Below are 11,925 nucleotides of genomic sequence, written 5' to 3' on the forward strand. Positions count from 1 at the left end.
GACAATGTTGCTTTCGGAAACGAATAAATGTGAAATTTTTAGTTAACAAGTACTGAAATCGGCATCAAATAAAATGGCTCATTGCCGATAACAACAGTTATCAATATCCAAATCAGACAATTGTGTGAGGATATCCACAGGGGCTTGTCAACTGACGGCGAATGAAGTGTGAGAAGGGATGACACACAATTTACCTTTGAACAAATCTCACACAAACTGAATAAAATATATAGTCGACATATTTATATCAGGGGGGAAATTCTTCTCCTCTGGGGTTCTCCACACTTGCCAGGGGGGAATCTCGTCTCTGTCTCTATATCTCGTCCCCTTGAGGTATGCGACCGGGAAAGTCACTTTAACTTTACAGTCAAATAAGACACACACAACGAAATACGTTTCAACTCTCGTCTTAGTCGGTCAATCGAGCACTCTATAAGACACAGCGCCCTGGGGAAAAATCTCCAAGACTATCGCAAGGCTGAACCAAGGCTCTCTTAGACTGCGTCAACACTCGCCCCAAGGCTCTCCAGGACTGGACTCTCGACTGCGTCTCTCGTGGTGTACTCGTCAAGACCAACTCAAACTCTCTTTATTCATTTTCAAAACTCTAACCAATTACAAAACAGTAAAAAGACTCTAGGGCGTAACCTTCAATCATAAAGCCAATCACACTAAGTACTGAATACGTCATATCTTTTGATTAATCGTTCACTACACTAATAACTACGAATACCAACTGTCAGAATTAATAGTCAGAATAGCGACGGTTATCTCGTAATTAGTTCTAAATCACTAAGCCAAGTTCCGTCCAAAACTCCAAATAGGCCTAAACGATGCCAGACATAACACAGCAATTCGCTAATATTCAACTAAATAGGTCGATCAACAGATACGCGAAAACTAATTCATGACATTTAACTCACAACCACGATCAAATTACGCAAGTATTAAACATTGTTAGGGTCGGAACACGTTTGAAAGGTTTCCTCTGTACGTCACCAGCCATCACAGGCGTTGACTTGATGCTGATTGGCTGAAATAGTGGGTGTTTTCTAAAACCGCTTTCATGCTTGCCGTGGGTTGACCAGCCCCTGTGGTGTCGATGAACTGCTCTGTTCACTGTGGGCTTTTCGTCACATTTTCTATTTTTTAGTGGCAGGAAATCCACTGGTATTCACTCAAGCACGCTTTGTGCTCCATATATGTCGCGAAAGTGAGCTTTCGTCCATTATGAGGTGGCTGGTCGTTCATTATTGTTTGAATGACAGAACTAACAATAATCTGGCTTTATGTAAATGGTGTTGCGAGTTGTCATGCCAGCATAGATGAATCATAGGTTAACCAATAAAAATCGGCATTAATAATTTCGAAATAGGAAGCCAAGCATAAAATTGCCAATATTTAAGTAATGTGAAGGCACTATCTTCCATATATCTAACTATTTTGATAACCTTGGCAACTACTTCATTTGGAATGGATAAACGGTAATATGTAGTGATTTTTGCTAGTTCAAATTCGAATTAGGAACGGAATGTCGAACGAACGGAAGGACATACACAACGAGACATGTATCCAGACACAAAAATATAGGCACGGAGAATCGGAGACATCGAAAGACGAACAGACAGACAGTTGTTTACATGCAGTGGGTATTTTGCCTCCTAGAGTTCTTCCCCTGATTCACATTTAGATTTGACATTGAAACATTCCCCACTTCTGGTAAACTAAGACTTGGTTTATATGCTGTGAGTGTATCAGACAATCAAGAAATATATATTATAAACAAACTTCGCATTGTAAGCTACAACTACAGATTACCAGAAAAACTAACCAAACTCGAAGGTCGACGATACGAAGAGTTCGATAAATCTAACGTGTTAAACACCAAAATAAATCAACATAACAAATCTACTGCAACACCATACCATAACGTACATCAATCAGTCAATGTGATTCTATGTGATCCCTACCCGGATCGAAACTGAAAGAGAAAATCGGGTTGCGATAGTGTCATATACAGAATAGACACAGAAATAACTGACAGTATACCATACATCACTATCGAGATCAGTTGGTTAAAATCAAATCTTATAGTACCGATCGACATGATTGTTGTATTACAATTGCCACTTTTGTTGTCGGCCATTGAGTTTGATTAACAACAACCGAACTTCAAAACAGGTAACACTTTAAATACGAGCTTGCCAGGGAACAATACATTAAAACTGTCTATATTACAGATGATTTCCAGTATTGTCTCCTAGCAAATGCACTATCCCTTATTTCATGAAAAACATTTCATCAAACAACCTTTTTCATGAACGCTGAACCAAGTTGTAAAAAGTGGGTTCTTTCTTGTCATTTTATCGAGGCAGTGTTACCTAACACTGATATCACACAGTGTAAACTGGATTCCATAAAATATAGCTATTAAAATATAAAAAATAGTGTCTTAGACATGAAATGTTCATTTTGTTTTACGCACCCTCCCACCCAGTCTATTATACCATTAAACCGACAATGCAGTAAAACACAACAACTGATAAAACTGTGATATTTTGTATTGGCAATGGAATAAATATATTATTATAGTATTTTAGTGCGATACTCGGTACAAATATTGAATTGTACCTTGTGTTGAATATTCTATGTATATTTTACCTTTTTGATTATGCATTTTGATTCGCAATTATACATGAAAATATCCCAAGACGTCACGGTAAAGTTTGAACCTGATATGCGAGACCATAATAATAGTTACTAGGCTTGACAAAGTTAACATAGCATCAACCAAACTGATAAAAGTTGAATAAGACACAATTTTACAAATAAAAGTCAGAAAGCAGGGCGCGAGAAAGCTTTAATACTACATTTAACAAAAAATAGCAGTTAATATTGTAATATTGTTTATGTTTGTTATAGAAGCCACGATTTATTTGTTAATTAATGTAATTTTGCTGACACAGTATAAAATTACATTTTTACAAATGACGTTATATCGAAACAGTAAAGATAGATGGTACGAGGTACGAGACCATAGTGGGCGTCACATGCCGCATACATTCATAATTGCCAGGACATTGAGGTGAGGCGACACATAGACGAAAGCTGTAAAAGGAACGTTATTTGTAGGGCAAAGAGGTAGAAAGAATTATTTATTTATTTATTTATTTATTTATTTATTTATTTATTTATTTATGTCAGTACATATATGCTTTTATTATGATTATTTCCGAGTTGTGTTTTTTTTGTAAATCATGGCATTGTGCACGTGTATAATTTTTAAAGACATAATTTAGAAAAAAATACCTAGTGTTAGTTCAGGGTAACGGCTAGGAAATCTCATAATAAATCTTACAAATCATTTAGGTAAACATATATTTCTGTCTTTCTGAAGGTGTTGGTTTTATAATACCAATAACGCTTTATATTAAGTCAATAAAACCGAAATCAGTTCTATTTATCATTAGTATTTCCCTAAACTAGAGCACCACCTGATATCAATTTTAACGTAGATAAGGTTGACACAAGTAACGTCATGGACTAGTATTATCTACGAACCAATAACCTTTGTATTGCATAGCCAAATCTGATTATCGGAAATCATTTTACGGAAGATTCTTACGAATCGTATGCAAATTCATGATAATTTAATATGACGCCCAACCATGCAATTGGTCTCACATTAACAGTTTCCGCTGATTGTTTTCGGGCTGGGTTACCACAAATGACAAATGACGTCACATCAAATCCGTAAAGATAGATGGTACGAGGTACGAGACCATAGTGGGCGTCACATGCCACATAAGTTCATTATTGCCAGGACATGCAGGTGAGACGACACACAGACGAAAGCTGTAAACGGAACGTTATTTGTAGGGCAAAGAGGTAGAAAGAATTATCGGACGCAATTGGATAAGAAATGAAGACAAACAAGTAAGTAATATTCACAGATATAGCGAAAAACATTGATTTATGCCATATATTAATTCATATATATTATTAAAAAAAGTGTGTGACGCAGTAAACAAATTGGTTGTATACAGACAGGCATTAGAAGGATAATTTCAATGTCAAGTACTAGTAGTAGATCCTACACACGTTCAGCGCTCTGCACGGTAATGTAGCTGATTGCTGAATATTGCGGTATAATCAAGAAACACTAAACTTGAAAGTGTTTGTTATCGGATATAATTAGAAAACGTGTAGCAAGAACATTAGCTCACAAAAGTGGTATAACATTGATTCTTGCACCGTTTAACCACGTCTGTTTCAGACCAAGATATACTGTTAAATGCAGATTTATTTCTTGAACAGGAAAAAATCTAACGTGCCTTGCGTTCTGTCATCACCGCACAACAAAATGGCGTCACTTCTGATACAAGGACTGCACTATTTTTCATGCTTTGTGGCCAAATGTTTGTCATGCACTGGATGTACTATATCGATGGGTTTTGCTCTCAATTAGCTTCACTTTTTTAGTGTCTGGGATAATTAAATCAGTCAAAGATGGCGGCCTAATTACAGTACATTTAACTCCCACACACAATACCTACCAGTCGAAATGGTTTTCAACATTATAATGAATTGACATTGTTTTTCCTGGGTGTAGGATTAGAATGAAAACATGTCATTCATAAATACTAATACAAACCAAATTTAAAAAATTAAAAAAAAAAAAACAGCCTCCCTACAAATATATAGACACGATGGCCACCGTATATTATACTTCAAAGGTCGGCCTACGCCCAGTTTCAGGAAATCATTTCATCGATTGGACAGTTCATTGAAATCTACTAGTAATTTCCTAGAAGGAAGGTTTTATTAGTTTGTGAAAATACCCATAATAGGGGTCGCTATTTACATTGTGTGCAATATGTTATGTTCACGTTATCGAGAAAGAAATATAATTGAATAATTATCAATTTATTTTCATGTATATTTTTTTGATATTTTTTGATCGTACTGTCATTGTTGATTGTAATTTTTTTGGTACACGTGTATATCTGAGAATGTTTGGATTGGCAATGAAAAGATTTGTCTGGAATAGCACTTTGCATATTTAATTATCTCCATTTAATGTATATAATTATTATATAAATTATCTATAACGATATTCTCCATCAATTCCTTTCCAACATTTCGTTTATTTAACCACAGACACTATTTGATTTGATTCATCCAGTGTTATTATCAACTTTAATATTGGCATATCAGTGGTTGCTGAGTTTGGATAGAAGAACACGTGATTAGCGTCTAGCTGTTATTGTTTTTAGTAACGTCGCAAATATTATCGAATATGCCGAAAGGTGAGCTCATACCTTTAATCGTAGCAACACACATCGTGTTGAATTAGAACGGAATCAGTATGTTTAGAATTTATAACCATTTTATTCAAATTCGGTACAACAACAAGATTGTTATTTATTTATTTATTTATTTATTTATTTATTTATTTATTTATTTATTTATTTATTTATTTATTTATTTACAATTGTTACGACGACAAAGGTGAGTTATATGTCAGTACATATATGCTTTTATTATGATTATTTCCGCGTTGTATTTTTTAGTAAATCATGGGATTTTACACGTGTATAATTATTGTAGACATAATTTAGAAAGAATAGTGATAACTCCGGGTAACGGCTAGGGAATCTCATAATAAATCTTACAAGACACTTAGGTAAACATATATTTCTGTCTTTCTGAAGGTGTTGGTTTTATAATACCAATATCGCTTTATATTAAGGTAGCGAGAGGGGAAAAACTAGAAAAAAAAACTTTTTTCTAAAAATCCCGGATTATGCAATCTTATATTGTGTACTTTCTTTATCTTTGGTCCGAATTTACAGTGCGCGATGCATTTGTTGAGTAATTTCAATTTATTCCCGGAACTTAGTTGTAGGTGAACATGTCCTTCCTGCATTTACATATCATGTTGAGTGACGGACTGAAGACAAAGGATTTAATTTGCATACTGATTTGTTGACCATCCAGCTTTATTATATCCTGTGTAATCTATAAGAAGTGTCCGTTACGCGATCGAAGCACAGATAAACATTACGCTATCGTATTCAAGCTTTTCTCGGTGTTTTAATAACCTAATATAGCCTAATATGGCCGCCGACAAATGTCCGACACCGTTAAAAGATATCTAAATGAAAATGACCTAGGCTCATATTACAGTCAGCCCACAGAGTGGAATCAAAATTGTAACTCCGTGACTGACATTTTTCCTGCGTCAAAAAAGAGTGGACATTCTTTTGATGTGAATCGTAAGCCGGTGATCGCGGCTCGTGGCATTGGAAAGGGTAGTCGCGCAATGCGTAAATTTAGTAGCTATATGGGATTACCGACTTCTCTATTATATCTGGAACCACATTCAGAGAAAACACTCGGAAAGTTTTAGACGTTGCTAAAAGACTATTAGAACAAGAATTTCAAGATGCCGCCGATGAAATAAGAAAACTCAAAACAGAATTGGCGGAGATAGACGAGAGTGGTGACACCGATAAAAAAAAACAGTGGATATAGCGGTTTCTGTCGACGGGTCAAGCTGGGTGGTCCGAAGTATTTAAACTATTTTCTTGACTTTCCGTAGACACCTGACTGCTATCCTTTTTAATGATTTAAATGCGCCCATGTTTATGTTTGCGTAATTATTACGAATGCGACGCATTATCAAGTCAGTAATATTGAAATATTCACAGACCCAATACCCCGGGTCAGTGCCCTAACAATAGTAAAAGATAAAATGAATTTTGCGTAGTTATCATGAAAGCTATACATTACGAAGTTGAAATATTCAGGGCTGGTACAATATTGTAACAAATTTGCGTAATTAGAAAAGCAGTGCACCAAGTAAACGATGTTGATATATTCAAAGTACAGAGTTGCATACAAGTTGCGTAATTACAGTACCGTCGGTTATAAGTTTACTAGATCGACGCGCGGACCACGAAAGAAAAAGGTTGCCAAGGCAACGCGCCAGTTCAGTGCGTGAATTGGGGTCAAACTTCGGTCAACACACACTTGATGTCAGCATCGCCGCACAGCAAGTTTCGCAAAGAAGTACTTGAAGTTCAATTGCACCCCAAAATGATGTCACTGTTCACTCAGTTAACGCATCGTGTGTTGTGTCATGTCATGTCCATGATGCACCCCGTTTCGACTTTGGCTTGCTTTTCCTTCTTAGTGCATGTTCTTGTTTACGTAAAATGCGACCTCTCACCAACGTATTAAAACACTTTGAATTTATACTTTGAATGATTATATTTGGTCAACGCGAAACATTATTTTTTCTAAACATTTTCTGAGACCATTTTTATCAGCGCAGGGTTATTTTTTCAGACAAGATGGGCTTCGTAATATCTGCCATAACATCGCCCGGGCGATCTTTTGGTCCAAATTTTTCTAAAAAAAAAATCGAATCCTCCATAAGATCGCCCGGGCGGGGTATCGGCCAAATCAGGTAGTGCTGACTTAGAGCTAACTGATTATAACAAATCCGATAACGGTACACTCTCCATAGGCTGAGAGTAATGCAAACATATCTGTACTTGAATGCATGTATATCCCGTAAGTAAATATATGCTGTCACGAAGGCCCGCCCTATGTTTAGAGAACCGATTGTACTGTTGACGCTGTTCAACATAACAAAGGGACTTGAATAAATTAATTGCGCGGTCGCCATCTTGCTCAAGTTAGCACCCACTTTCGAAGAAACTGCTAAGTTTTGTCACGTTTTAGAAAACAACCAACCAATTTTTCACGATCTAACATTCCACACATATCAGATACTTGTATATTTATCGAAGTATGATCGAAATGGTCGACATTTTGTCATTAATTAGCTGTTTATCTGTGGCCAAATTCGAAAAAAAACGTTTTATTGAGTTTTACGGAAACCAATTTTTGACTATCATAACTATTGAAGATGTCATCTTTCAACACTTTTCTTTACGCTAACGATGTATAAATTACACAATCTACTTGTCACAAAATGGGCTAAAATATGATGTCTCATGGACGTTTATGTGAGCCGTTGACGTTGAGTTACGGCCTTGGGAACAGGAAGACGTTCGTAAAATTTAGTCCATAAAGTTCAACAGGCTTTATCTCCAGAACTATGGGGCACATAAAAATTTCGAGACGCATTCTCAAAGATCATTATCTTATAAAGCAACAGTGAAAAGATCAGAAACATAGAAAAAAGGAACACCGAGAAACGGCCAATCCCGCAAAAAACTCTCCGTTTAGGAGGTTAACGGGAACGATCGTAACTTAATCCCCTGAGCAAATATCAAGACGAAACATATATGATCGTACTCTGCTATATCTCAGCTTTCTGAAAACATATACATTGCCATAACTGCATGCTTAGTAACTGGTGAGGAAAGTCCTAAACTCCATTAAACTATAAATTATGTTTCCCCTCTCGCTACCTTAAGTCAATAAAACCGAAATCAGTTCTATTTATCATTAGTGTTTCCCTAAACTAGAGCACCACCTGATATCAATTTTAACGTAGATAAGGTTGACACAAGTAACGTCATGGACTAGTATTATCTACGAACCAATAACCTTTGTATTGCATAGCCAAATCTGATTGTCTGAAATAATTTTACGGAACATCCTTACGAATCGTACGCAAATTTATGCTGATTTATTATGACGCCAGTGGTCTCAGATTAACAGTCGCTGATTGTTTTCGGCCTGGGTTACGCTTCTTGACATAGTTATGAAATTACCATATCACAAACATTAAACATTTAACACATAACCGATATAAACAATTCTACCTGCGTTTATATGCCTGTATTTTTCTACCATGGTCTGTCGTGTTTTATTCAGTTAGTAGTACTGTTACTGTATATAAGTATATCACGTGGATACCTCAAAGTATGTACGAAGACAGTTGGAGTATCGACCGACGCGACCTAATTATGGAATATGGAATATTTAGGTCCATAAGAATCACTTTATACCCGACACGTCATATGTCATGCTGTCCTATATAAGAAACACAGTTCTACGATGAACGCTGCACACAATATCTAAAATGGTTATAACATACAAGTTCTGTACAACATTCAAAGCAGTGTTGATTTTTCGGCTAAGTATTTAGACAGTGGCATGTTTTTCTTAAATTAATTCATTTGTGAACTTCAGAATTGATAATACACATTGTTCGATTTAGTTGTACTCGCTGCTAAATAGTTCACACTCTCTTCAGGCGTCGATATGAAAAGCCGTACGGGAACCTTAGTAACTACCACCTATGTTCTGAGCCTAATTATTTGACATGTTCAATGGTATGAAATTTGATGCTGACACTAACACACACACATGTTACGAGAATTTGTCGCTCTTATTAACACCATGGCTTGCTATTATTGCCATACGCCACATTTATTCAATTTTCTAGATTTTCCTGACATACAATAAGTTTGTTTAATTTATAAAAATGTATAAAACTGATTTGTTCATCGTTGTATATTCCAGGAGGCGGTAACAAGTGTGAACCTGTAGATGAAATGAACAGTGCAGTTAAACGCAAACACTCACGGTCATTAAGTAAGCAGAAAATAACTGAATCGCAAGTATCACAAACAGATAATTCACCAGAGATGACAAAACATGACGAAACTTTGCTAACAAAGTGCAATGAATCATCATTGAACAGCCAAAACTCAAACTCAAATCTAGCTAAAGATACTAATAAGGAGCCAACCAGATCAAGCAATGAGTTAGACAAACACTTACGAGACGACTGTGATCTTACGGAGGGCATTTGCGGGTGTTACAAAGCAGATAGACAGGACCATGCAGCAACAGAAATTCAAGGATCGGAGGCCAGGACTGTAGTTGCTGGGAATAATCGAAATAAAAATAATGATGCGCATATTAACTTAGAGGCAGCGTCTCGACAATTAAAACATAGTACGTGTATCGAGCTGGTGTCACAGATTGAGTGCCAATGGCTACAGTTAGCAAAACGATACTATCAATCATTAGGCGACTTAAAACAAACAGAAATGGAACGTGACGAAGCAGTATCAGCACGATTGAAAATAACAGAGCAGTTAGATAAGCATACAATTGAAAACAAGGAATTGCAAAAAGATAAGATTCAGTCAACAACCGAAAACAAACAATTATTACATGACTTAAATAAAACAAAGAAGGAACGTGACGAAGCGGTGTCAGCACGATTGAAAATAACAGAACAGTTAGAAGATCAAGTAGCAGAAAACCGTAGAGCTAATAATCAGTCGACAGCAGTCGAAAAAGAGCGAGATCTAGCCTTAAAAGAAAATATTAAATTGAAGAATCAATTAGACAAGAAACTGCATGAAATCCAGCAATTAGAACGCCAGTTACAGTTAAAATATGAACAACCTGTGACAGATGTGCCGGCTATTCCCACAACGAATATTAATGTTCAATTCCAACAGGACGACACACATGCACTCGTCTTAACCGAATCATCGGACGAAGTTACAGCAAGAGAAAACTCAATAACGGTAAGAGACTAGTATACGTTTAACTATTCAAATAAAATAATAATGTTGATAACTGTAAAATTAAGGAAACTTTATGTGTTGAGTGTATTGTTTGATTCTAGGATCAAAATGAAATACTAGTTTGTTTATTACATTAACACGTGTATTTTGCAATGTATCTTTATTCCTTTATTGACTTGTTCTTTGTTTGTTAAAATTGTGACTGTAACAGTTACTCATGATCAGTTCAAAAGATGTAAATGAAAGGAATTGTCTGCTTATTTGTGTGTTGTATTGCATATATTTTAGAATAAGTGTTAGAATGCAGTACTGATACATTAATACTAATTTTCTATGAAGTTTTTAATTTTTAAAGACAGGTCAATATCTTATGGCTTCTGCTCTTTCGGCAATTGTAAGCGAAAACACATCATCTAGTCCAGTGTCAATAAATAGAATATGTTGTTTTTGTAGCACTGTGTACCACATGGGCATACTCGTATTGCAGGTAAGATGCATTATATGCACTTTTTAATTTTTTATGACGAAATCTAATTTATCTGCAAGTTCGTTCTCACTAATCAGTTACAACGTAACTATTGTCTTGCCATCTATGGCCATTTATAAATTTCAATCTTTTTAATTATCAATTGAATATTCATATACTCTATTCAAAAAGTCATAATTATATAATTGTAGTTTACGACTAATAATTTAATGTTATTTAGATGAAGTAAATGGTAACAATAATTCAGAAGCTGACCGACACAACATAGGTAATAAATCTGGTTATAATGCTGTTTTCGAATTTGAAGAACTCGTGGTGAATACGGCGTGCAACATAATGAGTGAGCCAAATATTCATTTTTTATCTAGTGTGGACATTTATCCAGCTAAATTAAAATCGTTGACTAATATCCCATTATGTTTCCAAGGTAACTAGAGTTACACACATATTGCAAATATTTAACTACTATGTTGATCAATGTGTTTTAGAAAGAAATATCGCATGAGTATATAAGTAACTGCGCTAATTTTAGAAATGATTTTTATAGAGTTAAGCCGTACTACTGTGAAACGCAAATACAAAGCAACTTATTAGGCACAATAAAGCGTATTACAAGTCAATATTTTTTTTAATCCTGACAATTGCAGGTAACACTGAACATGACGAAAACGACAATTTCTCGTCAGGAAGTATGAGTGACAGTGTGATAAACCCGCTCAGGGAACTTGCTGTTACAATTGGGAAAGATATTAAAGCAGGTGAATGACTTTCCTGCATTTATTATTAGCTGTGTGGCTGATTATGTAATGCAATACAATATGTTATGTAGTAGTTACAAATGAGATAATTTAAAATGTTTAATCCAAATCGGTTATTATACTACGACGTTCATTTTGATTGTGGTAAATA

The sequence above is a fragment of the Saccoglossus kowalevskii genome, chromosome 5, assembly GCF_978046115.1.
Source record: "Saccoglossus kowalevskii chromosome 5, keSacKowa6.1, whole genome shotgun sequence".
NCBI classification, from domain to species: Eukaryota; Metazoa; Hemichordata; class Enteropneusta; family Harrimaniidae; genus Saccoglossus; species Saccoglossus kowalevskii.